Consider the following 27,678-nt stretch of genomic DNA (forward strand, 5'->3'; position numbering starts at 1 on the left):
ACTTCCCTCTTAGAACTGCTTTTGCTGCATCCTATAGGTTTTGGGTTGTCGTGTTTTCATTGTCATTTGTTTCTAGGTATTTTTTGATTTCCTCTTTGATTTCTTCAGTGATCTCTTGCTTATTAAGTACTGTATTGTTTAGCCTCCTTGTGTTTGCATTTTTACAGACTTTTTCCTGTAATTGATATCTAGTCTCATAGCATTGTGGTCAGAAAAGATACTTGATATGATTTCAATTTTCTTAAATTTACCAAGGCTTGATTTGTGACCCAAGATATCTATCCTGGAGAATGTTCCTTGAGCACTTGAGAACATTGTGTATTCTGTTGTTTTTGGATGGAATGTCCTATAAATATCAATTAAGTCCATCTTGTTTAATGTATCATTTAAAGCTTGTGTTTCCTTATTTATTTTCATTTTGGATGATCTGTCCATTGGTCAAAGTGGGGTGTAAAAGCCCCTACTATGATTGTGTTACTGTCGATTTCCCCTCTTATGGCTGTTAGTATTTGCCTTATGTAATGAGGTGCTCCTATGTTGGGTGCATAAATATTTACAATTGTTATATCTTCTGCTTGGATCGATCCCTTGATCATTATGTAGTGTCCTTCTTTGTCTCTTGTAATAGTGTTTGTTTTAAAGTCTATTTTGTCTGATATGAGAATTGCTTCTCCAGGTTTCTTTTGATTTCCATTTGCATGGAATATCTTTTTCCATTCCCTCACTTTCAGTCTGTATGTGTCCCTAGGACTGAAGTGGGTCTCTTATAGGCAGCATATATACAGGTCTTGTTTTTGTATCCATTCAGCCAGTCTGTGTCTTTTGGTTGGAGCTTTTAATCCATTTACATTTAAGGTAATTATTGATATGTATGTTCCTATTACCATTTTCTTAATTGTTTTGGGTTTTTTATTGTAGGTCTTTTCCTTCTCTTGTGTTTCCTGTCTAGAGAAGTTCCTTTAGCATTTGTTGTAAAGCTGGTTTGGTGGTACTGAATTCTCTTAGCTTTTGTTTGTCTGTAAAGGTTTTAATTTCTCTGTCAAATGTGAATGAAATCCTTGCTGGGTAGAGTAATCTTGGTTGTAGATTTTTCTCCTTCATCACTTCAAATATGTCCTGCCACTCTCTTCTGGCTTGCAAGAGTTTCTGCTGAAAGATCAGCTGTTAACCTTATGGGGATTCCCTTGTGTGTTATTGTTTTTCCCTTGCTGCTTTTAATATTTTTTCTTTGTATTTAATTTTTGATAGTTTGATTAATATGTGTCTTGGAGTGTTTCTCCTTGGAGTTATCCTATATGGGAATCTCTGTGCTTCCTGGAGTTGATTAACTATTTTCTCTTCCATAGTAGGGAAGTTTTTGACTATAATCTCTTCAAATATTTTCTCAGTCCCTTTCTTTTTCTCTTCTTCCTCTGGGACCCCTATAATTCGAATGTTGGTTCGTTTAATGTTGTCCCAGAGGTCTCTGAGACTGTCCTTTATTGTTTTCATTCTTTTTTCTTTATTCTGCTCTGCAGTAGTTATTTCCACTATTTTATCTTCCAGGTCATTTATCCGTTCTTCTGCCTCAGTTATTCTGCTATTGATCGCTTCTAGAGAATTTTTAATTTCTTTTATTGTGTTGTTCATCACTGTTTGTTTGCTCTTTAGTTCTTCTAGGTCCTTATTAAACGTTTCTTGTATTTTCTCCATTCTATTTCCAAGATTTTGGATCATCTTTACTATCATTAATCTGAATTCTTTTTCAGGTAGACTGCCTATTTCCTCTTCATTTGTTAGGTCTGGTGGGTTTTTATCTTGCTCCTTCATCTGCTGTGTGTTTCTCTGTCTTCTCATTTTGCTTAACTTACTGTGTTTGGGGTCTCCTTTTCTCAGGCTGCAGGTTCGCAGTTCCCATTGTTTTCTGTGTCTGTTCCCAGTGGCTAAGGTTGGTTCTGTGGGTTGTGTAGGCTTCCTGGTACAGGGGACTAGTGCCTGTGTTCTGGTGGATGAGGCTGGATCTTGTGTTTTTGGTGGGCAGGTCCACGTCTGTTGGTGTGTTTTGGAGTGTCTGTGGCCTTTTTATGCCTTTAGACAGCCTCTCTGCTAATGGATGGGGTTATGCTTCTGTCCTGCTAGTTGTTTGGCATAGGGCGTCCAGTGCTGTAGCTTGCTGGTTGTTGAGTGGAGCTGGGTCTTGGCATTGAGATGGAGATCTGTGGGAGATTTTCGCCATTTGATATTACGTGGAGCTGGGAGGTCTCTTGTGGACCAGTGTCCTGAAGTTGGCTCTCCCACCTCAGAGGCACAGCCCTGACACCTGGTCATGTGGCTGTAGCTAGGAGGTCTCAGTTCCTTGCCAGATGAATCTCTCCTTAGGGTTGCTTGAGTGTCCTCATGACAAGGCAGCTGGCTTACCCCAGGATGAGTGATCCGGCCTGCGGTCCCCAGGACTGTCGCTGCTTTGGCTGCTGGGGCCCCTCCAGAGCTGGCAGCCTCAGTGAGCCCACCCTCCCCTCGGGCTCCAGGGCAATTCAGTGACGGCGGAGGGAAGAGGTATAATTTCAGTTTTGTTTTCTTCTTGCTTCTAACCCCTGCCAACCACTGATCTTTGTACTGTTTCCATAGTTTTGCCTTTTCCAGAATATTATATAGTTGAGATCATTCAGTATGTAGCCTTTTCAGATTGGCTTCTTTTACTTAGTAATATGCATTTAAGCTTCCTCCATGTCTTTTCATGACTTGACAGTTCATTTCTTGTTGGCACTGAATACTAATCCATTGTCTAGATGTACCACAGTTTATTCATCCATTCACCTACTGAAGGACATCTTGGTTTTTTCCACATCTAGGTGATTATGAATAAAGCTGCTGTATATTCTTATGTGAGTTTTTGTGTGAACAGTTTTCATCATCTGCTTAGTTACCAATAAGCACAACTGCTGGATCATATGCTTAGTTTTGTAAGAAACTGCCAGACTGTCTTCCAAAGTGGCTGTGCCATTTTGCATCCCTATCAGCAATGAAGGAGAGTTTCTGATACTCCACATCTTTGCCAACATTTGGTGTTGTCAGTGTTTTGGATTTTGGCCATCTAATAGGTATGTATTGGTATCTCATTATTGTTTTAATTTGCATTTCCCTAGTGACATATGATATGGATTATCTTTTCATATGCTTTTTTTGTCATCTGTATATCTTCATTGGTGAGCGTTATTTTATTATTCTAATGACTGTTCTTAAATTTTTATGAACATCTGTGGAAATGTATTAATTTCTTAAATTATAAAAGCAACACAAATTGTTATAAAGTTACAGCAGAATGGAAGTCTAAACAGTAAAAGTGAAAGTCCATTACAACCCCTGGAAATGTTCTTAATGAATATTACACTTTCAGATTTATTGATGCATAAATAAGTGTGATTTTCTGAATAAATATGACTATACTGTACATATGGACTATACTGTACATATGGAATAATATTTTTAAGTTTATTTTGCTTTTCCTCTCTACCACCACAAATTTTTGTTTAGTTAAAATCATATTTAATTTTAGTTTAAGACTGTTTACTTTTGATTTCATAGTTTGCCTCAATATTTCCTAACAATTGCCTCAAGTTCACAACCATATTAAAATCCTTTAGCCATTGTTTTTAGTTATCTTTGCTTATCACCAACCCTTTTACCTCAAGTCTTCCTCTTTGTTCATTTTGTTTTGATGAAGAATTTCCTTGCATTTATTTTTGAAAATTGAAGATACATTTATTTTACCATATACATTAAGTGACAATGTCATATTCTTCTAGCATCCTGTGTTGAAAAATAAAGTTGGACAGTGGTCAAAAGGTAGTTCCTTCGTAAATAATTCATTCCTTTATTTTCAGGATGAGTTAAGAAATTTGGGGGGATATGTCTAGATAAACATATTTTTTCAATATTTTTGCTCAGCAGTCAATAGTGAAGTCCCAAGTCTTTATTCATCTCAATTATCCTGTATTGTTTCTTTTATTGTTTCCCCTTCTCCAGTCTGTTATCTCTTTCTTCATTTTATATTAAACGGATCTTCTAAATATATCCTCTAAGTCTTTCTTTGTCATATTTTTATTTCTTTGTTTATTGTTCTATTTTATGGAAAATTTCTTTGCTTTGTATTCCATATCTCTAATTTGGCCTTTGGGTGGTCCATTTTAATTACTTAAATTTCATGCATTTCTTTTGAGCAGTTGTTTCCTTATTCTTTGATTTCTTCTTTAAAAATAGCACCTTACAGTACCTTGTTCTTCAGGAGCAAAACATCCTCCTGAAAATTTTGGAGGTTGCTAATTAGAACTTTTAAAGTTCACTTTCAAATATTATATCTTTCGTTTTCTTCAGAATTGTTCTTTCTGCCTGTTCATCTTGACTCTTTCTTTGCTACCCTTGGTTTTTCTCAGATGTTTGGTGATCTTTCATTGCTCATTTAAATTTATAAATGAAAGACTTGGATGATGAGTGTTTGAGGTTGGCATGGATTTCCTTTTTTGTGCATATCTGTTTTCATAATAGGTTTCTCCCTGATTGGAAGGAATAAGGAGTAGATGGGCCTGCTGACAGGCATGTTTCATTTTAGAGTGGGTGAGGGAGGCAAATTGGGGTTCCACACACTTATCAAAATAAGGAAGATTTTTACCTTGATACTAGAATACTTTGGTGTTTTCATTCCTAGAAAAACGCTTTTTATCCTACTTACCTTCCCTGCATGATCATTATGTAGGACGAGAATTTTCTGGAGCTCTGTTCTACTTTTCTCTCTTTCCAAACTCAAAAAGTGTTAGGACACCCTCTTCCCACAGCCCCTAAAGGCGGACTTTCCACCATGGAAAGTATTCTCAAGGCTTTGTCCTGGAGACAAACACCTAGCCTCCCTGTACATATGCAGGAGTGGATGGGGACTACAGACCAAGCTGCTCATCTAGCAGTCCCTTAATTGTCCTGAGCATTGCCCCATGGCCAGGATTTGATTTGTATTCTCTGCATTTGAAGATTCTAAAACTCCTGGGGTGAACAACTCTCTTCTCAGCAGCCTTTTCCCCTTCCTGTTTTGTGTATAGTTTATTCTACTGGTTTCTCTATCAATCTGATCTTATTAGTTTTCTAACTTCTAGAAATTCTCCCAAACGTATGGTCTACTGGTGATATCATTTCCTGTTCCCCAGGTTGTTATAAATTTATTTTTCAATTACATATTTTGTGTCATTTCAAATAGACTTTGGCAGAGAGAGGAGGTACATGTGTGTACTTAGCCTGCCATATTAAAATGGAAGTCTTCACCTATTTTTGATCCACGGTTAAGGTTCTACAGGCTAATCAAATGTAATCCATCACCAGTATGTAGATGCTAATTTAAATTATCTTTTAGTTTCTAAATGAAATCCCTCAAGCAGGAATTTTATCCTAGGATTCATGGATCCCTAGAGATCAATTAGCCCCTGTGCTCCTAAATAATCTGTAGGGGATTACAGGAGAAAAAACTAGAATAAAGCCCTTTGAAAATATTTTTTCATTGGCTACTTAAAATGGCAATGGACAATTAATGAAAGATAAATAAAATCTAAAACTGCACATATCATTCAGGAAAACTTTATGTAAGGTAACATTTCCCCAACATTATATTATGAGAAAATTTAACATACAGAAAAGTTGAAAGAATTGTACAGGAAACACCCATATACTCACTTAGTTTGGACAATTACAGTTAACTCTGTTTGCTTTATCTCAGATCTATCCATTCCTCTATCCATCAGTAAATTCTTCTTTCCTTTCTGATGAATCTCCAAGGAAGTGGCAGCCATTAGTGCACTTTAAAAGGTACTTTTAAAATAACAGTACATTTTTTCCTGATTTTCCTTCCTTTCATTTCCTTTCTCTCTTTTTATCATCATATTCTCATGACACTAATAGGTGAGTTTCTCTCTGTATGTAATGTTCTTGTCTGCTTGGTTAGCTAATTGGGTGGGTGTTTAGACATGCAAACCAGATTGGCTGCTTTAAGGACCAACGGAAAGCTCACCTTTTCTGCAAAGACTTCTTTAATTGAATGGGTTGACAATCTGGATTTTCTCCTGTGATCTTGGATCATTTTGGCAGGTCTCTGCTATTTATCAGATTGGTATTGTGATTCTTCCTTTATATGAGTGTCACCCCCTTTGACTATAGGATCCTATATGTGTATGCCTGTGTGTGTTTATGGTTGTGGGGGACAGTGGGTTAGAGACTGGGTCTTGTTCATCTCTGTTCAATAGTTGAAACAGTTCCTAGAACATACTAAATGAGTAAGTCAGCTGGTGAGCAAATGAGTCAGTGCTTGCCCACTCTCACTAGACAAATCAGTTCAAAATTGTTTTTATGATCATTGCTTTTTTTATTAGTTTATCAGGTTAAATGAGAATGATTGCTTTGCTTAAGAGTATTTGCAATCTACATGATCGATATGGTTTGGTGTAGTTCTTAAACTAGGTGAGAAGATGGTCAAAGTAAGGCTCCTTACATCATTCCAGACTCAAAGTCAAGAGTAGGTATCACTATGCAAAAATGGAATCTGTGAAGTTATAATCTCAGATTCCTGGACAAACCTAATGTCATCTTTATTTTGCTTTGCTAGTGTCATCAGAAACTCGTCACAGGCACGGGTGGACCCTGGGTGGTGCACATGTGCAATAGCGTGCCATGGTGCCGTCTCGCAGGGCATCCTCACACATGGGTTTCCTCTCCAGCAGGCGGTGCTGCCCTGATTGCTCTTTGACCTGAGGAATTTCTGAGAGATCTGGAAAGAAACCAGAGTGCAGGGCCCCAGATCTGTCTGTCCTCAAAGCCTGTGCTTCTGACCGCTGCTCATCACACCAGCTACAGTTTTGTCAAGTCCTACATGAGAAACCAGGCTCAGAGAGGTGAACTCACTTGCCCAAGATCACACAGCAAGTAAATGGTAGACCTGGCATTCAAATCCAGAGCCTGAGCTCTTAACCTCACATTATAGTTATCATTTGGATTTGCAGATGATCTTTGACAGGAATCAAAGCTGTTTGAGAAATGGCTGATTCTGGATTTGGTCAAGAAATGTACAGAGATGAGACCAGAGTGCACACAGCAGAAGCAAGAAGAACTACAATCCTGCAGCCTGTGGAACGAAAACCACATTCACAGAAAGATAGACAAAATAAAAAGGAAGAGGACTGTGTACCAGATGGAGGAACAAGCTAAAACCCCAGAAAAACAACTAAATGAAGTGGAGATAGGCAACCTTCCAGAAAAAGAATTCAGAACAATGATAGTGAAGATGATCCAGGACCTCGGAAAAAGAATGGAGGCAAAGATCAAGAAAATGCGAGAAATGTTTAACAAACACCTAGAAGAATTAAAGAACAAACAAACAGAGATGAGCAATACAATAACTGAAATGAGAAATACACTGGAAGGAATCAATAGCAGAATAACTGAGGCAGAAGAACGGATAAATGACCTGGAAGACAGAATGGTGGAATTCACTGCTGCAGAACAGAATAAAGAAAAAAGAATGAAAAGAAATGAAGACAGCCTAAGAGACTTCTGGGACAACATTAAATACAACAACATTTGCATTTTCGGGGTCCCAGAAAGAAGAGAGAGAGAAAGGACCCAAGAAAATATTTGAAGAGATTATAGTCGTAAACTTCCCTAACATGGGAAAGGAAATAGCAACCCAAGACCAGGAAGTGCACAGAGTCCCATACAGGATAAAACCAAGGGGAAACGTGCCAAGACACATAGTAATCAAATTGACAAAAATTAAAAAGAGAGAAAAATTATTAAAAGCAACAAGAGAAAAACGACAACATACAAGGGAACTCCCATAAGGTTAACAGCTGATTTCTCAGAAGAAACTCTACAAGCCAGAAGGGAGTGGCATAATATGTTTAAAGTGATGAAAGGGAAGAACCTACAACCAAGATTGCTCTACCCAGCAAGGAGCTCATTCAGATACGACAGAGAAATCAAAAGCTTTACAGGTAAGCAAAAGCTAAGAGAATTCAGCACCACCAAACCAGCTCTACAACAAATGCTAAAGGAACTTCTCTAAGTGGGAAACACAAGAGAAGAAAAGGACCTACAAAAGCAAACCCAAAACAATTAAGAAAATGGTCATAGGAACAGACATAGCGATAATTACCTTAAATGTGAATGGATTAAATGCTTCAACCAAAAGACACAGGCTTGCTGAATGGATACAAAAACAAGACCATATATAAGCTGTCTACAAGAGACCCACTTCAGACCTAGGGACACATACTGACTGAAAGTGAGGGGATAGAAAAAGATATTCCATGCAATGGAAATCAGAAAAAAGCTGGAGTAGCAATACTCATATCAGATAAAATAGACATAAAATAAAGAATGTTATAAGAGACAAAGAAGGACACTACATAATGATCAAGGGATCAATCCAAAAAGAAGATATAACAATTACAAATGCACCCACCATAGGATCACCTCAATACATAAGGCAACTGTTAACAGCTATAAAAGAGGAAATCGACAGTAACACAATAATAGTGGGGGACTTTATCACCTCACTTACAACAATGGACAGATCATCCAGAAAATTAATAAGGAAACACTAGCTTTAAATGACACAATAGGCCAGATAGATTTAGTTGATATTTATATGACATTCCATCCAAAAACAGCAGATTACACTTTCTTCTCAAGTGCACATGGAACATCTTCAGGAGAAATCACATCTTGGGTTACAAATCAAGCCTCAGTAAATTTAAGAAAATTGAAATCATATCAGGCATCTTTTCTGACCACAACACTATGAGATTAGAAATCAATTACAGGGAAAAAAACATAAAAAACAGAAACACATGGAGGCTAAACAATACATTATTGAATAACCAAAAGATCACTGAAGAAATCAAAGAGGAAATCAAAAAATACCTAGAGACAAGTGACAATGAAAAAACAGTGATCCAAAACCTATGGGGTGCAGCAAAAGCAGTTCTAAGAGGGAAAGCAGTTCTAAGAGGGAAGTTTATAGCAATACAACCTACCTGAAAAACAAGAAAAATCTCAAATAAACAATCTAACCTTACACCTAAAGGAACTAGAGAAAGAAGAACAAGCAAAACCTGAAGTTAGTAGAAGGAAAGGAATCATAAAGATCAAAGCAGAAATAAATTAAATAGAAACAAAGAGAACAATAGCAAAGATAAATAAAACTAAAAGCTGGTTCTTTGAGAAGATAAACAAAATTGATGAACCTTTAGCCAGACTCTTCAAGAAAAAGAGGGAGAGGACTCAAATCAATAAAATTAGAAATGAAAAAGGAGAAGTTACAATGGACACTGCAAAAATACAAAGCATCCTAAGAGACTACTACAAGCAACTCTATGCCAATAAAATGGACAACCTGGAAGAAATGGACAAATTCTTGGAAAGGTATATAACCTTCTGAGACTGAACCAGGATGAAACAGAAAATATGAACAGACCAAGCACAAGTATGACATTGAAACTGTGATTAAAAATCTTCCAAAAAACAAAAGTTCAGGACCAGGTGGTTTCCCAGGTGAATTCTATCAAACATTTAGAGAAGAGCTAACAACCATTCTTCTCAAACTCTTCCAAAAAACTGCAGAGGAAGGAACACTCCCCAACTCATTCTATGAGGCCACCATCACCCTGATACCAAAACCAGACAGAGATACTAGAAAAAAAGAAAATTACAGACCAATATCACTGATGAATATAGATGCAAAAATCCTCAACAAAATACTAGCAAACAGAATCCAACAACACATTAAAAGGATCATACACCATGATCAAGTGGGATTTATCCCAGGGATGTGAGGATTCTTCAATATATGCAAATCAATCAATGTGAAACACCATATTAACAAATTGAAGAATAAGAACCATATGATCATCTCAATAGATGCAGAAAAAGTTTTTGACAAAATTCAACACCCATTTATGATCAAAACTCTCCAGAAAGTGGGCATAGAGGGAACCTATATGAACATAATAAAGGCCATATATAACAAACCCACAGCAAACATCATTCTCAATGGTGAAAAATGGAAAGTATTTCCTCTAAGATCAGGAGCAAGACAAGGATGTCCACTCTCACCACTATTATTCAGCATAGTTTTGGAAGTCCTAGCCATGGCAATCAGAGAAGAAAAAGAAACAAAAGGAATCCAAATTGGAAAAGAAGAAGTAAACCTGTTGCTGTTTGCAGATGACATACTATACATAGAGAATCCTAAAGATGCCACCAGAAAACTACTAGAGTTAATCAGTGAATTTGGTAAAATTGCAGGATACAAAATTAATGCACAGAAATGTCTTGCATTCCTATACACTAACAATGAAAGATCAGAAAGGGAAATTAAGGAAACGATCCCATTCACCATTGCAACAAAAATAATAAAACAGCTAGGAATAAACCTACGTAAAGGGGTAAAAGTCCTGTACACAGAAAACTATAAGACACTGATGAAAGAAATCAAAGATGACACAAACAGATCGAGAGATATACCATGTTCTTAGGTTGGAAGAATTAATATTGTGAAAATGACTGTACTATCCAAAGCAATCTACAGATTCAATGCAATCCCTATCAAATTACCAATAGCATTTTTTTTTTTTTAATTGCGGTACGTGGACCTCTCACTGCTGTGGCCTCTTCCGTTGCGGAGCACAGGCTCTGGACACACAGGCTCAGTGGCCATGGCTCACGGGCCCAGCTGCTCTGCGGCATGTGGGATCCTCCCAGACCGGGGCATGAACCTGTGTCCCCTGCATTGGCAGGCAGACTCTCAACCACTGCGCCACCAGGGAAGCCCCCAATAGCATTTTTTTACAGACCTAGAACAAAAAATCTTAAAATTTGTCTGGACACACAAAAGATCCCGAATAGCCAAAGCAATCTTGAGGGAAAAAAGTGGAGCTGGAGGAATCAGACTCCCTGACTTCAGGCTATACTACAAAACTACAGTAATCAAGACAATATGGTACTGGCACAAAAACGAAAATATAGATCAATAGGATAGAAAGCCCAGAGGTAAACCCAGGCACCTATGGTCAACTAATTTATGACAAAGGAGGCAAGGATATACAATGGAGAAAAGACAGTGTCTTCAATAAGTAGTAGTGGGAAAACTTGTACATGTAAAAGCTACATGTAAAAATTTAGAACACTGCCTAACACCATACACAAAGATAAACTCAAAATGGATTAAACACCTAAATGTAAGACCAGACGCTATAAAACTCTTAGAGGAAAACATAGGAAGAATACTCTTTGACATAAATCACAGCAAGATCTTTTTTGACCCACTTCCTATAGTAATGGGAGTAAAACCAAAAATAAACAAATGGGACCTAATGAAACTTAAAAGGTGTTGCACAGCAAAGGAAGCTATAAACAAGATGAAAAGACAACCCTCAGAATGGCAGAAAATATTTTCAAACGAATCAATGGACAAAGGATTAATCTCCAAAATATATAAACAGCTCCTGCAGCTCAATATTAAAAAAACAACCCACCTAATCAAAAAATGGGCAGAAAGCCTAACAGACATTTCTCTAATGAAGACATACAGATGGCCAAGAGGCACATGTAAAGCCGCTCAACATCACTAATTATTAGAGAAATGCAAATCAAAACTACCATGAGGTGTCACCTCACACTGGTTAGAATGGACATCATCAGATAATCTACAAACAACAAATGCTGGAGAGGGTGTGGAGAAAAGGGAAGCCTCTTGGACTGTTGATGGGAATGTAAATTGATACAGCCACTATGGAGAACAGTATGGAGGTTCCTTAGAAAACTAAAACTAGAATTACCATATGACCCAGCAATCCCACTACTGGGCATATACCCAGAGAAAACCATAATTCAAAAAGACACATGCACCCCAATCTTCATTGCAGCAGTATTTACAATAGCCAGGTCATGGAAGCAACCTAAATGCCCATCGACAGACGAATGGATAAAGAAGTTGTGGTACATATATACAATGGTATATTAGCCATAAAGTGGAACGAAATTGGGTCCCTTGTAGAGATGTGGATGGATCTAGAGACTGTCATACAGAGTGAAGTAAGTCAGAAAGAGAAAAACAAATGTTGTATATTAATGCATACATGTGCAATCTAGAAAAATGGTACAGATGAACCAGTTTGCAAGGCAGATATATAGAGACACAGATGTATAGAACAAACGTATGGACACCATGGTGGGAAGTGGGCTGGGAGGGTGGTGGTGGGATGAACTGGGAGATTTGGATTGACATATATACACTAATATGTATAAAATAGATAACTAATAACCTGCTGTATAAAAAAATAAAGTTAAAAGAAATTAGTCACAGTTTTTTCATTGAGAATAACACACATCATACCATCGTAAAGAAGTTGCTTATGATGTTTACTTTTTTCTATTGTTAGAAATTTTCCCAAGATTAATTTTAGTAACTGATCTAACAATTCCCATCTCAGTAGTGGGAATAAAATCTTGCATCTTGACCCATATCCTCTGTATGTCATGACTTCCTTTGAGCTTACGTTATTCAAGAGCCAGCCCCACAAAGAAACGCAGGGCATGCGTTTAATAGGAACCAACATTTTTTGATGAAATATGATGTGCTTGGCACTGTACTAGGCAGTTTACATTGGTTATTTTTGTCTAAAGTGGCCTCCAATGGAGGGAAAATTGGATTAGCTGGCTGAAATCACTCACTTGAACTGTCTACATGGCTACTGGTCATTGGCTGCTTGCTGATTTGAGGCTAAGGAACTTTTTCTCCTCTTTAATGTTTGTCTTCGTGATTTAACATGCTCAAGAGCAGTGCTAGAGGCCAAGCAAGGCCCTCAGGGGATACTGGGCTCACATCAGTATTTACTTTTCAAAAGTGAAAGTGCTTCAGAGAGTGCCCTGGTGGGCAAGACCTGGGGAAGACCTCTTGGGTCCAGCTTTTTCTTTTGTTCAAGTGATAGATCCCTGATCTTTTAGCCAAAGGACACAGACCCTTTCCCCCTCTTTCTCCTTGCTCTCCACAGGCAGCATGCAGCCCTTTGGTAGCCCTGGGAGTTTATTTGACCAGATGTAACAAATACGGCTTAGCAGGGGATTAAAGTGTAATTTACCTGGAAGAACACCACAGTCTGGAGTCTTTTTTGAGCCCAGTACACCTGCAGGAACGTCCCAGAAGCCTGCCTCTGTCTTGTGGGACCAACTCACCTCCCAGGCACCACTGGGTGGCTGGGTTCCCCAGGATGCCACTTTAGGACAGTCTGTGCCTGTGGGAGCAGATAAGTGAGCTTAGAGGGGCCTTTTATCAGCTTCTGTGTTCACAGAGGCCAGATGATCTTCAAGGAGTTGCTTAGAGATTTAAAGCACTGATGTGACAAGGATACTTTGATTCCAGTGTTCCAGCCCTCTCCCTGCAGCCAGTGTTTATGTAAACTTGAAAAAACCTGCCACTACTGTTCATCGCCCTCGTTTTTCAACTGTAATGGTAATGACATTCCAAGGACTAGGAGAGATTTAGCATCCTTCAAGTCTGGGGTTAGATTCTGCCTCAGACATGGCATTGGAGTGTTGTAGTCCAGCTCTTGGGAGCACAGGCAGAGCAGACTGCAGGAAACAAGGGAGACTGCTCTCAGATGGAGTTTTGAAATCAGCCCCCCAGAAAGCTTTAATTTGTGTATTGATTATTGTTGTATATGCAAAATTCTGACTTAAAAGACGACTTAAAAGACTCGAAGTCTCTTTTTGCTTTAATATATGAATCAAAATTCAAGAACTAGAAGTCATGACTTTCTCGCTGCACCCTGTGGTCTCTTTCCCAAGCCTCCTCTATTTTCCCTCACTCCTCTTCCCTCTCAAACTCAGATCCTCTCCTCTCTCTCTTTTTTAAAATACTTATTTATTTATTTATTTGGCTGCACCGGGTCTTAGTTGTGGCACACGGGATCTTCGTTGCCACGTTCAAGGATCTTTAGTTGCGGCATGTGGGCTGTTAGTTATGGCATGCAGGATCTAGCTCCCTGACCAGGGATTGAACCCAGACTCCCTGCGTTGGAAGCATGGAGTCTTAACCACTAGGACCACCAGCGAAGTCCCCTTTCCTCTCTCTTTTATGGCCCTTATTTCCAATAGCAAAGATGGGACTCTGTGAAGGAGAGAGACTTATCCCATCAGTACAGATGACAAACCAAAACAACAGAAGGGAATATTAAGAACTGAGACTCTCCCCCTCCAATCAAGGACATATGCTTGCCCTTTAGTCAGCTTGAAGTGCCTCTCCCCGCCTTCCACTTCTAAGGGGCCTTAAATGTCCCTACCATCATCTATTTTTCTTCCTCAGTCAGTCTTTCCTGTAAGAAACCTCAATCAGTCAATTCCTATTCCTACTTTCCTGTAAGAGTAAAGGGAAAAACAAAAAGATTTTGGATGGGGGAACAGAGTTTTGTATGTGAGAATACAATTTTTTTGTCGCTTTTCACTCCTTTTCCCTAATGAAGGCCCTAATGAAGGATGAAGTTGGTGGGCACCAGGAGACCATATCCTAGTCTTGAGTATCTCAGCCACTTCTTGGGCAGTTCTCTGATCTCTGTTTGGCACCCTCAGTGCCTCTGAAGCGTGGCCCTGGCGTGGTGCTTTGGAGAGCCCTTCCTTCAGGCTGATCATTGGAATGGTGCCGAGGGCTGTGAGCACAGTCACACAGACGAAAGGAACTGGATCATGTTCCTGGAATCCAGAGCAAGGATCCTGATGGAGACTTTTTCTTCCTCTTGAAGGCTGAGCCTCTGGCAGTCTTCTTTTCCATCTGTCCAGGAAAGCCATCTTTCAACAAATAGAGTTTTAGGAGCTTTTATCCTGCTCTTGCATCCAAGAGCTGGCCCAGAGCACAGCTCTTGGCTTTTCTCAAAACCAGCTCTGTTTGGGAACATGAGCTCCATAGGGTTTAGTATATGGATACCGGCATTTTTCAACTTGCCGATCTTAAGTAGAAATTTAGGGACAGATGCAGGTTTTGTGAGGCTTGAAAGCTTGCACATGACATTTTGAAACCACCAACCTGATGGGAGGTGTGATGAAGTAGCAGATAGAGTGGAAAGATACAGCAATCTTGCAAATTGGGTTAAAATGTCTTACTTCAGCAACTTAAAAAACAAACAACATGTGACCATGCGAGCACATTACCAGTGGTCATCCAAGGCCTAGGAAGGAGCCTGTGCAAGTGAGGAGCCCTGCAGTCCATGCTTCATTACCTTCATTGTAAATTTGCCTCTGTAGGAATGTTTTCCTCTTAAAAAAATGAAAACACATCCTTCTTGTCCCCCAAACCATATTACTTTATGTTTCTAAAAGTGCTTTTCAAGTGATTTGTGCGCAATTTGACAATGTATCAGTAGCCTAAAAATATTCACGTTTTATCCCAGTAATTCTCTTTTTGGCAATCTAGTGTAAGAAAATTAACTAGATTAATGGAACAGCCTTATGGTCTATTGCAGCATTATTTATAATAACAAAAAAAATGGGTAAACTTTAATGACTAACAACATGGGAATGACAAAGTACAATATTATATATTCACCTGTTGGAATATTATACCATTAGTGCCAATGACTTTTCTTTACAAAATGCCTATAATAATCTGGGAAAATGCTAATATACTAATATTATCAGAAAATAGCAGTGCACAAAACTTATATAAACAGTGTATATAAACAGCCAATTGATAACATTGTCTTTGAATTTCCAGCTCTTTGGAAATATTCTTGTGTTACACACATCTGAACCCCTTGGATCTTTGGAATTTCGAAAATTGAGGACCAACACTGATCACACTAGAAAAAAGTCTCATTTTAAAATATCCTCTGATTTTATATTGTTTTTTAAAGATAATTCTCGGGACTTCCCTGGTGGCGCAGGTGGTTAAGAATCCACCTGCCAGTGCAGGGGACATGGGTTCAAGCCCTGGTCCAGGAAGATTCCACATGCCGTGGAGCAACTAAGCCTGTGCGCCACAACTACTGAGCCTGTGCTCTAGAGCCTGTGAGCCACAACTGCTGAGCCTGTGTGCCTAGAGCCTGTGCTGCACAAGAGAAGCCACCACAATGAGAAGCCCGTGCGCTGCAAGGAAGAGTAGCCTCCGCTCACCGCAACTAGAGAAAACCTGTGCACAGCAACAAAGACCCAACTCAGCCAAAAATAAATTAATTAATTAAAAAAACACTTTAAATTTAATTCTCGATACTAATGGGAAAATGATGAAATCAGCACTTTTATTTATTGCTGATTGAAGAATAATAAACAACATTTTTGGACAGTATTTTGGCAATATTAATCAAAAGCCTTAAATGTATTCATACCCTTTGACACAGTAATCCCAATTCTGAGCATCATTAGTAGCAGATGCTGTACTGCTGAGCATAGAAAATGCAAAAGAGTCTATAGATTTGGATTAATCAGTGAGCGTAATAAGGTGGCTGCGTATACATGTCAATATTCAAACTTATGAAAATCAATTGTATAGATTGTTAGAAAATGAAATTTAAAAAATATATCATTTACAATAGGATAAAAATAACATCAAATACCTACAAATATGTCTAATGTGAGATATTCAGGGCTATTACCCAGAAAACTATAAAATATTATTGCAAGAAATTAGAGAAGACCTAAATAAATGGAACTGTACTATGTTCGTGGATTGGAAAACTAAATATTTTTAGAAGATGTGTATTCTTTCCCTACCAAACTGATCTATAGATTCAGTGCAATCCCAAGCAAAATCTCATTGTTTTTATTCTTTCTTTGTGGAAATTATAAGCTAATTTTAAAGTTTATAAAGAAATGAAAAGAACTAAAGATAGCCAAAACAATCGAAGAAGAACAAAGCTGGAGGACTTACTCTACCAGATATCAAAACAGCCAATATAGAGTTATTTGTAGGCATAATTTGTATTAGTATTAAATTATATTAAGCCTCCATTTCTTTCCCCATTACCTTTGTTTTTATTTTTATTGATGGCATGTATTATGTATATTTTTATTAAAGATACATTTGACTGCATATATTAAGTGTTGTATATGTATGTATACATAGATTTTACCAAATGTTATATGGTCCTATCTGGCTTTATAAATGAAAAATAGCTATTTTTGACAATGATAGGTTAAGGGTGAGTTTTTTCTGATTCATTCCATTTTGTATTTTGTAGATCTTTTCAATTTGAAATTCACTTTCCTCTTTAGGTCTGGAAAATTTCTCTGATAATTATCTCCTCTGCACTTATTTGTTGTTCTTCATTTCACTCTTCTCTTAGTGGATGTTAGACTTCCTGGTTTGATGCTCTGCGTCTCTAATCTTTATTGCTCATATTTTTCATCCCTTTGCCTTTTTACTTTTATGCTCTGAGAGATTTTCTAGACTTTTTCCCCAGTGCTTTTATTGAATTTTTATTTCACAATCATATTTTTAATTTCCAAAACTACTTTCTTATACCCTGATCATTCCTTCCCCTATTCTTGATTTGTGGATTAAACAGCTTTTCAAATCTCACTGAGCCTGCTGATTAGATTTATTTCTTAAAATCACTGAACTTTAATTATGTTCATGTTCAGTTTCCCTTGTTCTTTCTGTTTCAAACTGCTTTTTTCCCCTAAAATGTCTGGAAACCTTTGAGTGTTTGTTGATATTTAAGAGTATGGACTAGGCAGGCAAATCTCTGTACATGGGCATGGACTTGTTACTGGCAGACATGCCTTTCAGGCGAGCAGTTGGGGAGCTAATTATTCTGCTTCCAAAAGCCAGGATGATGACTGCTTTACTTTTAGGCACTAATACCTCCAGGAGTTGCCTTGGTTCACTCCAGATATACTGTAATTTTTTTTTAAAGAAAAATACCCCCCCCCTTTTTTGGCTATGGATAATTCCCTGCCTGCTTGAGATTTGTGCAAGGAAGGAGGTGTTTGCTATTTTGTTTATAGTCCTGTCACTCATTCCCTGGTTTTCAGCTCTGCTTCTTATTTCCACTCTTGTGTGTGTTCCCTCTGAGTCCGGAGGTTCTGTGGTTCTGCTGCTTTTGGATTCCTGCAGCTTCCTCAGAGTTGCTGTTTCCCCTGCTCTGCTTCAAGCCACTGATGCCCCTGCATTTACTTTCTATCATCTGGAAATTTTTTAAAATCTCTTGTCTGTTGATGAGTATCCTTCTATTCACTTGTTGTTATAGGTTTATACCTTTCTGTTGCTTTACCATCATTTTTCTAAGGACTCAGGAGATGGAGAGTCTATCATGGGAATTTAGTCTGTCATCCTGAAGTGGAATCCTTTAATCTACTTAAGAGGAATCCCTTAAATTCCATGGAGGATGTTTGGTTTAAGCCCAGTTTTGAGAAATAAGTAGAATTTATGTAGAAATAGAGGACTGTAGAAGACAGACCAAAGAGAGGACAGGTTTGAACAATAGTGTGGAGATGTGCATTGACCATGTTAGGTTTGAAGAATAATGAGTGTGTCAGCCTAGCAGGATCCCAGAGGTCCAGGGGGAGAGTCATGGGAAATAAGACTTGAAAAGTAATATGGATTTAGAGTTTTAGTTCTAGATGGGAAAATTTGGCTTTTTGAGCAGAGCAGAAAAGCAATGAAATCAATATTTTAAAAAGATTTATTTGGCAAGATGTGAGATATGCTTTGGAGGGAGATAGACTGTAGGCAGAGAGCCAGTTAGGAAACAGGTTAATCATCCATTTGTGAAATGAGGGATGATGGCAGCAGAAAGGAAAATTAGGAAGAGATGGCAAATTAGAAATAAGAATCTATATTACTTAATGACTGATTGGCTATGGAGGACAAGACACCTGTCAGTTTTCAGGACTAGATGACTATGGAGAACTACTGGCATTGCTGTAGCTGGAAAAGTAATAGGCACCTATCCTATTTACACCTCCTCTTTCTGCTAAGAGTAGGTCACCCACAGTATAATCCTGTTTTCAGCCTAGGTTTTTACAGGTGGCGATAGCAGTGGTGGTAGTGGTAGTGATGATGGTAGAGATAGTGGTAGTGATGGAGGCAGTGGCAGAAATAGTGATGATGGTGGTGATGACAATGTTGAAGGCAGTGGTAGTGGTGGTAGTAATGTGATAGTGATGATAATTGTGGTAGGGGTTGGGTGCAATCGTGTAGGTGGTAGTGGCAGTGATGGAGGTGGTGGTAGTGGCAGCAATAATGGTGGTAATGGAATGGTGCTGGTGGGAATTTTGGAGGGGGATGACGATGGTGGTGGTGATAGAAGTGGTGGTGATGGTGGTAATGGAAGTAGTGGTAGTAGTGGTTGTGTGATGAGAGAGGTGAAGGTGCAGATGGCTTTAATGATGGAGGGGGTGGTATGATTGTAATCATGGCAAGTGATTATGGTAGGGACTGTGGTGGTGAGGGTGGTGGTGGCGATAATGGTGGTGATGAGGATGGAGTGATAGTAGAAATGATTGTGGTATGGGTTGTTATAGTGCTGGAGGGAGTCATAGCAGTGGAAATAACAGCAAAGGTCATGTCCTGGTGACTGTGGTAGGAGTGTGGTAGTAGATGGCACATCTTAGCTATGCAACTATAACTTTAAGTCTTGAATTTACTCTTGTCTACTCATATCATGAATTTAGGAGAACAGAAGAAGGCTTGATTGTCCACAGAGCTATATGACCCTGTCCTACCCTTTAGCCACAGCTGATTAGACTAGAACTGGACATCTGCCTCGGGAAACAGTCTAGGCTGGTTGAGCTAAGATTTTCAACCTAGAGGTTGAGTTTAACTAAGAGACTAGGAAATTGTAGCTATTAGATGTAGACACTTGAATGGAAGAGACTTGTGGAGTAAGAGCCTGAGTCATCACCATTGCAATGAAATGCTGTGTACCGTTAAGGTTAAGAAAGAGTTCACAAGTTATGAGTAAACAGAGAAGGGCAATGTGCTGATAGAGGCAGGAAATGAAGCAGGGGGCAGAGAGAACCAGAAATGAAAGACCAGGCAGCAGCCTCCTTCCTAGCTGACAAGGTCCAGGCCTCATGGGCTCCCAAAGAGACCATTCAAGTCCATTCTGGTTTCAAGTGGCCGTGAAATTGCCAGTTGTATCCTTTCCATAAACTTCTCTTTTATTTGAATTGCTTTGTGTGAGTTTCTGTTCCTTGCAATCAAATATCAGGGACTAAGATATTCATGAAGTTAATTGCTTATTTTTCATGCTGTTTGCAGACTTCAAGGTTACCAGCCCCTAGATACCACTATTAGATGCTTTTGTGTTTGGACCCCTCAACCCTCTACCAGGGAGCTTTTGTATTGGACAGATCATACACCAAAGAATTGTATTTAACATCAGGTCCATTTCACACAGAGTCCAGGCTTTATTTAATATAATCTGTTACTTAATAGTGTCCCCTTGATATTTGAAAATTAGAGTTCCCCCACCCAGAACGTCACATCCTGCTTCTCCAGTGGCAACAATGTCTCTAGACTCTGTCTCTTGCTATGTTCTTTTTTCTCTAGCTTGCATTCTCTTGACTTACACCTTGATCCCCCTTCTCTGCCTTCCTTCTTCAGATGCCAGACCTGGACTCTCTGACTTTGATTTTGACTCACTCAGAAGATCCTGACTCTGGTGTCTCTCTCCCAAGGATGGAAGAACACACTTGACTGACAAGCTGGACTTAGACCTGATGCTCTACACTTCTGCCAGGTTGGTGAGAGAGGACTGGAAGGGGTCGGGGGGTGATCTTTATCTACTGAGTACACGTGTCAGGTATTCTACAGCCTGTTCGGTCAGCATTACTGCCTTTGTTCTATATGTGATAAATCTGAAGCTCAGAGTGTTTAAGGTGAATGAGTTTATGTAGTGAATGAATGGCAGATGTGGGGTGTGAACCCAAATGTGTTTGACTTCAAAACATGTTTTCCTTTTAAACTGTGCTGACTTGCCAAAGAGGGGATAAAACGAGTCTTAGTCGAGTACTCTGTTACCACCCTTTAATGACCATCCGACGTCCATTCTCCCCTTCCTTCTTCGTAGCAAAGCCCTGGTTTTATTTGGTATGGAAATATGCTCCTCTAAAAAACTCTATAGTCTAGACTTCCTGCAGCCAAGGCATAGGCATATGAAAGCCGATATGATGAAAGTTGAAGGGTTGTGTGGAGCTTCTAGGAAGGCTGCTTAAAGCTTCAAGTTGATCCAGCTGGGAGGTTCTCCCCTTTGCTCTTCTTCTTGCTCAGAATGGAGCTCTGATAACCACCTTGTACATGAGGAGATCCTAAAGGTGGAATCCACATTCTAGGGTAGGGGAGCCTGGGTCCCTGAAGGTAGCAGTGCTGCCGTATCAGTTCTGAAATGCCTGCCTCTGCACTCTTATGTGAAGAGATATAAACACCTGTTTTGTTTGAGGTACTTTTATATGCAGTAGATTCAAGCACCTCCTATATGTGAAACACTGTGCTGGCACTTGGACATTCGGTTACCCCCATTTCAGATGAAGACCCTAGGTTCCAGAAAGTTAGAGTAATTAACTTAAGCTCACACAGCTAGTCAATTGGCATGTCTTGACTTTAGAGCATATTGCTCTAAAGACTAAAGTCTAAATTCCTTAACATGGCATATGAAACGCCCATGATCTAACCATTGCCTTTTGCCTTACATTTTGTTTTATGCTTTTAAAAATGCTGTTCCCTCTGCCTAGAATTCTCTGCCCTACTTTTCCTCTGGGAATCTCCTACTCATCCTTTAAGACCTAGTCAAAGTGCTACCTCCTCTGAAGTCTTTCTTAAGCAGATGTCTTAGGTCTTCCTTCTTCTGTGCCCCTACTGCTCCATGCTATGCCTTATTAAGACATCGTGTTGCATATAGCGTGGTAATTGTCTACACGCCTGTCTCCCTTCTAAAATGTCAGCTTCTTTAGAGGCCAGATCTTTCCATCTCTGTATCCTCACCATTAGTTCACTGCCTAGCACATAAGAAGGAAATTTTTTTTGAATGACTGCCCAAATGAATAAAAGTAGGCATCAAGTTGAATGGTACCTTTTAGTAAACTTCAGGGGCTAAATATCACATACTGAGGCTTATCTCCTCATGTGTCTCCTAAGCCCCCCGGGAAGCATATGAGAGCATGTCATTGCAGGACTGCTTTCTGTGGAGACCCATGAGAGCTCATGTCTCCATGGAGACCCTTCAATTCATTCTTTACTCTCATTCCATAGCCCCTGCACCTAAAGAGGACTGTGGCATATTTCCAATTCAAAACATGGTTTTGTTAGGGAATGTGACTGAAAAGATCATAAATGTAAATCTGATTCTTGCTTGAATCCTTTCAAGAAATTGAATCAGTTCTGACACAGCATCCTTTTTCAAGATTTTGAAAACTTTGAATCCATTTTAAACTAGATTGTGATCGACAGACCCACTGGAACATTAGCAAACAGTTAAATACTAATTAGCCAAGTTGCTGCTAATCTCCCAGCTGTCAAAGCCAGAGATAGAGACAAAAGCTTCTATTAAACCTGAGTTGGTCCCTGAGGAGGAAGAGGTCAGAGGGGAGTGTTCAGTCAACTGTGAGATTATGTGAACGAAGTCTTAAGTGAAAATAATAAAAAACATGCAAATGTCCCTTTACTCATTTAGAAAGACATTATATTGACATGAAAACTCTCCTTTTGTCATTTTACTCTCCCCAATTTCCCCATCATTTAACTGTTACCCATTATTTTTAGGATAAAGTTCTAAACTTTTCCCTGACTTTCTGCCCCCAAGTAAGATTTCCAGTTGTATTTGTCACTTCCTCCTCTTCTTGGACCTTCTGCTCAAGGCTGAACATGCCCTTAGGTACATAAAGCTGGGGATGATAACTGCAAGATACAAGATGGACAGATATACTGTGGTTGTGAATGGTGGTAGTGGTGGTAGGAGGGGGTGGGTATTGAGGGAAGGTGGAGAAAGCTGCCTTTGAAGACCCAAAATGGTCTGCACAAAAAGACTTAAAATCTACTCCTGTGGGCTAGTTCTCTGTTTACACTTCACTGCCCTCCAATATTTCTCCTAATTGTTTCTCAAAATTCAAGCAAGTGTAACCCAGTATTGTAGCCCAAGTCCCTTATTCAAGTGAAGCCATACTAAAACCTATCTGTCCCCCATCCCATTGCAATAGGAGACTTTTCTTTCACTCCTTGGTATATATGTGGATTTACAGGGGAGTGTGGGGGTGGGGTGGGGCAGTGTCCATTTTATATTGTATGAATCTTTTAAAAAATTTTTTATTTATTTATTTATTTTTGGCTGTGTTGGGTCTTTGTTGCTGCGTGCGGGCTTTCTCTAGTTGCAGCGAGCAGGGGCTACTGTTCATTGCGGTGTGCGGGCTTCTCATTGCGGTGGCTTCTCTTCTTGAGGAGCACGGGCTCTAGGCACGCGGGCTTCAGTAGTTGTGGCTCACGGGCTCTAGAGCGCAGGCTCAGTAGTTGTGGCGCAGGGGCTTAGTTGCTCTGAGGCACGTGGGATCTTCCCGGCGGATTCTTAACCACTGCACCACCAGGGAAGTCCCTGTATGAATCTTTATAAAATTCTCACAGGTATTTGAGAGTCCCAAAAGGTTAACAAACTTCAATTTAGAAGAGATTAATGTGAAGAATTAAAACAGAACGTCTTAAAGTATGGTTCGTGGACTACTTATGTTAGGATCAACTGGAGAGCTTGTTTTTAATATAGATCCTTGGACCTTGACTCAGGACTCTTGAATTAGAAAATCTGGGGTGGGAGCCCCAAAATCTGCATTTAAAAATTCTCCCAGAAGATCTACTTTACCAGATGAGAACCACTGGCTTTAAATGGATCTAGGTCCATGTTTATTGGTATTTTATAATTTGTGGGCATTTTATAATTACCCGTTTTCCTGAATTCTCCAAGTTGAATAGTTAATGCCTTGAGTTTGCCTGAAAGACAATTATATCATCAGAAATAATTATAATTTGTCCTCCTTCTTTCAATTTGTGTGTGTATGTGTGTGTGTGTGTTTTCTTCTTGCACTGGCTATGTTGTAGAACAGGGGTTGGCAAACTATGGTCCATAGCCCTAATCTGGCCACCATCTATTTTTGTATGACCCATGAACTAATACTGGTTTTTACATTTCTAAATGGTTGATCTATCAGTACCTACATAATATCCTCTATGTTGCCTCTTGGCAGGAAACGTTCAGTTTCCTATCTGGCTCTTTACTGAAAAAGTTTGATGACCCACCAGCAAAGAATGAGAGTTCTGTTACTCTCTGACTGTCAGCATCTGGTATTGTCAGAATTTTTTTTAGCTATTCTGATAGGTGTATAGAAGTGTCTCATTGTGGTTTTAATTTGCATGTTTCTAATGGCTAATGATGTTAAGTATCTTAATGTGTTTATTTGCCATCCAGATATCTTCTTCGGCGAAATGTCTGTTCAAATCTTTGGACCATTTTTTTTTTTTTTTTTTTTTTTTTTTTGCTGTACGTGGGCCTCTCACTGTTGTGGCCTCTCCCGTTGAGGAGCACAGGCTCCGGATGCGCAGGCTCAGCGGCCATGGCTCACGGGCCCAGCCGCTCCGCGGCATGTGGGATCTTCCCGGACCGGGGCACGAACCCATGTCCCCTGCATCGGCAGGCGGACTCTCAACCACTGCACCACCAGGGAAGCCCTGGACCATTTTTAAAAAATTGAATTGTTATTTTCTTATTGTTGAGTTTTGAGAGTTCTTTATATATTCTGGGTACAAGTCCTATGTCAGAAATATGGCTTGCAAATATTTTGCAAGTATTTATTTTAATTCCATTGAGTGTTTTATGCAGAAGAAAATCTTTTAATTTTAATTAGGAAAACCTGTTAATTTTAATTAAGTCTAGTTTATCATTAAAATATTTTTTGCATATCATGCTGTTGGTATTATATGCAAGAACTCTTTGCTTAACCCAAAGTCACAAAAATTTTCTCCTGTGTTTTCTTCTAAAAGTTCTATGGTTTTACAAAATTTTATATTTAGAGCTGTGATTAGTTGAGTTAATGTTATAAGATGTGAGGTAAAATTTGAGTTTTTTTTTTTCTCTTCTTTTTTTTTGCATATGACTGTTCAATTGTTTCAACAGCATTTTTTAAAGGACTATTAGTTATCAAAAATAGGTTGACCGGGGCTTCCCTGGTGGCGCAGTGGTTGAGAGTCCGCCTGCCGATGCAGGGGACACGGGTTCGTGCCCCGGTCCGGGAAGATCCCACATGCCGCGGGCTAGGCCCGTGAGCCATGGCCGCTGAACCTGCACGTCCGGAGCCTGTGCTCCACAACGGGAGAGGCCACAACAGTGAGAGGCCCGCGTACCGCAAAAAAAAAAAAAAAAAAAAATAGGTTGACCATATTTATGTGGGTCTCTTTCTGTTTGAGTCCTCCAACTTTACTCTTCTTTTTCAAAATTGTTTTGGCTATTCCAGTTCATTTGCTTTTCCATATAAATTTTAGAGTCAGCCTGTCTATATCTTCAAAAATCCTGCTGGGATTTTGATTGCAATTGAGTTAAATCTATAGATCAATTTGGGGAAAATTTATATCTTAACTGTGTTGAGTGTTCCAATTCATGAATATGGAATGTATCTTCATTTATTTAGGTCTTCCTTGATATTTCATCAGATTTTGTAGTTTTCAAGATACAGATCCTGAACATGGTTTTAGTTGGGTTTTTTTGTTTGTTTGTTTTGGTTTTATGCCTAAGTTTTCTCTTTTTTTCAAGCTTTAAATAGTATTTAATTTTTTTCAGTTTCCAATTGTTGATTGCTAATATATAGAAATACAATTGATTCTTGTATGTTGACCTTGTATCCTGTGATCTTGCTAATAAACTCACTTATTAGTCCTAGGATCTTCTTTGCGTTGAATTTCGTCAAATGCTTTTTCTGCAGCAGTTGATATATGATCATGTGGTTTTTTGTTTAGTCAGTTAATATGGTAGATTATATTGATTTATTTTTAAACGTTGAAACAGCCTAGTGTTTCTGCAATAAAACCCATTTTTTGGTGATATATTGGTTCTTTTATTGATTGCTGGAATTGATTTGATAATGTTTTCTTAAGGACTTTTATCTCTATTTGTAAGGATATATGTATGGCCTTAGTTTTCTTTTCTTGTGCTATGTTTGTCTTGTTTGGTATCAGGTTAATGCTGGCTGCATGAGAGGACTCGGAAAGTATTTTCCCCTCTCCTATCTTCTAGAAGACATTGTGTAGAACTTCTGCTATTATTTATTTAAATGTTTGTTAGAATTTACCAATGAAACTATGTGGACTGGGAGCTTTCTTTTTGGGGAGGGTTTAAACTAAATTTTCAATTTCTTCAAGAGACATAGGACTAGTAAGATTCTCTATTTCTTTGTGGATGAATTTTGGTAGTTTGTGGCTTTTAAGGAATTTGACCATTTTGTCTAAGCTGTTGGACTTTTATTCATAGGGTTCTTGTAGTATTTCCATATTATTCTTTTAATGTCTGTGGGGTCTGTATTGATATTCCCTCTTTCATTTCTGATGTTAGTAATTATTGTCTTCTGTATTTTTTCCTTTTTGTCAATCTGTTCATAGTTTTACCTTCATAATTCTTTTTACAATGAATCAGCTTTTGGTTTTATTAATGTTCTCTATTGCTTTTCTCTTTTCAGTTTTATTAATTTCTGCTCTTGTGTTTATTGTTTCCTTTCCTCTACTTGGACATCTGTATTTTAATTTTTATACTATTACATCTCAATAATTAATCACTTAATTTTGTTTCAATTCAAATGGTTGTAATATGTCTTCAACTAATTATTTTCAAAGAAAATACCACATATGTCATAAAACTTTTATTTATTTATTTAAAAAAAAATTTATTTTTGTGTGGTATGCGGGCCTCTCACTGTTGTGGCCTCTCCCATTGTGGACCATAGGCTCCGGATGCACGGGCTCAGCGGCCATGGTTCACAGGCCCAGCCGCTCTGCGGCATGTGGGATATTCCCGGACCGGGGCACAAACCCATGTCCCCTGCATCTGCAGGCGGACTCTCAACCACTGAGCCACCAGGGAAGCCCTGTCATAAAACTTTTTTAAAGCCCTGTCTCCCTGAAAATTTCTCTCTGTTGGTCATACATGAAAGCCAGCTTACCTAGGTATAAAATTCTTAGATTATAACATTTTCTCTTCAAAATCTATAGATGTGGCTTCACTGTCATCTAGAAGTAGAAATATAGAGGTATCTGAGGCTACCCTTGTTTGCATTGTTATAAGAAACGGATTTTCCCTCCTGCTAATGACATTTTAAATTTATTTTTGTAGTTTAAATTTTTCCAAGAAGTAGGCCAATTTCCAATAATTTTTACCTGGAGTTTAGTCAGTTCATTTAATCTCCAGGTCTTTCTTCAGCTCAGAAAAGTTATTAGATAATTATTGCTTTACGTAGCTTTTTTGGTTAAGTAATAATTCTGGTCTCTCAATTTTAAATACTACTTGTTATTCAAATGGTGATTTGCCATTCCTTATTCTGTATTTCTACTGACTTCCAAAAGTTTTTGTTTTTTAGTTATTTATCTGCAAAGTAACACCTTCTTATTTTGTTACCTCTTATTCTCTTGATTTTAGACTTTTTTGAATAGATTTA

At 38.7% G+C, this 27,678-nt stretch overlaps 1 protein-coding gene across 4 annotated transcripts in view; it reads left to right on the forward strand.

Annotated features, from left to right (window-relative positions):
* Window positions 1–27,678, forward strand: part of LOC307192045 (uncharacterized protein) — a 440,635-nt gene that overhangs the window by 117,081 nt on the left and 295,876 nt on the right. For all 4 annotated transcript variants that reach the window (XM_079932466.1, XM_079932465.1, XM_079932467.1 and 1 more), the window contains exon 2: window positions 20,609–20,744. The gene's annotated coding sequence lies outside the window, so the exon portion shown is untranslated. The remainder of the gene's footprint in view (window positions 1–20,608; window positions 20,745–27,678) is intronic.

The sequence above is a fragment of the Stenella coeruleoalba genome, assembly GCF_951394435.1.
Source record: "Stenella coeruleoalba genome assembly, chromosome: 9".
In the NCBI taxonomy this organism is placed as follows: Eukaryota; Metazoa; Chordata; class Mammalia; order Artiodactyla; family Delphinidae; genus Stenella; species Stenella coeruleoalba.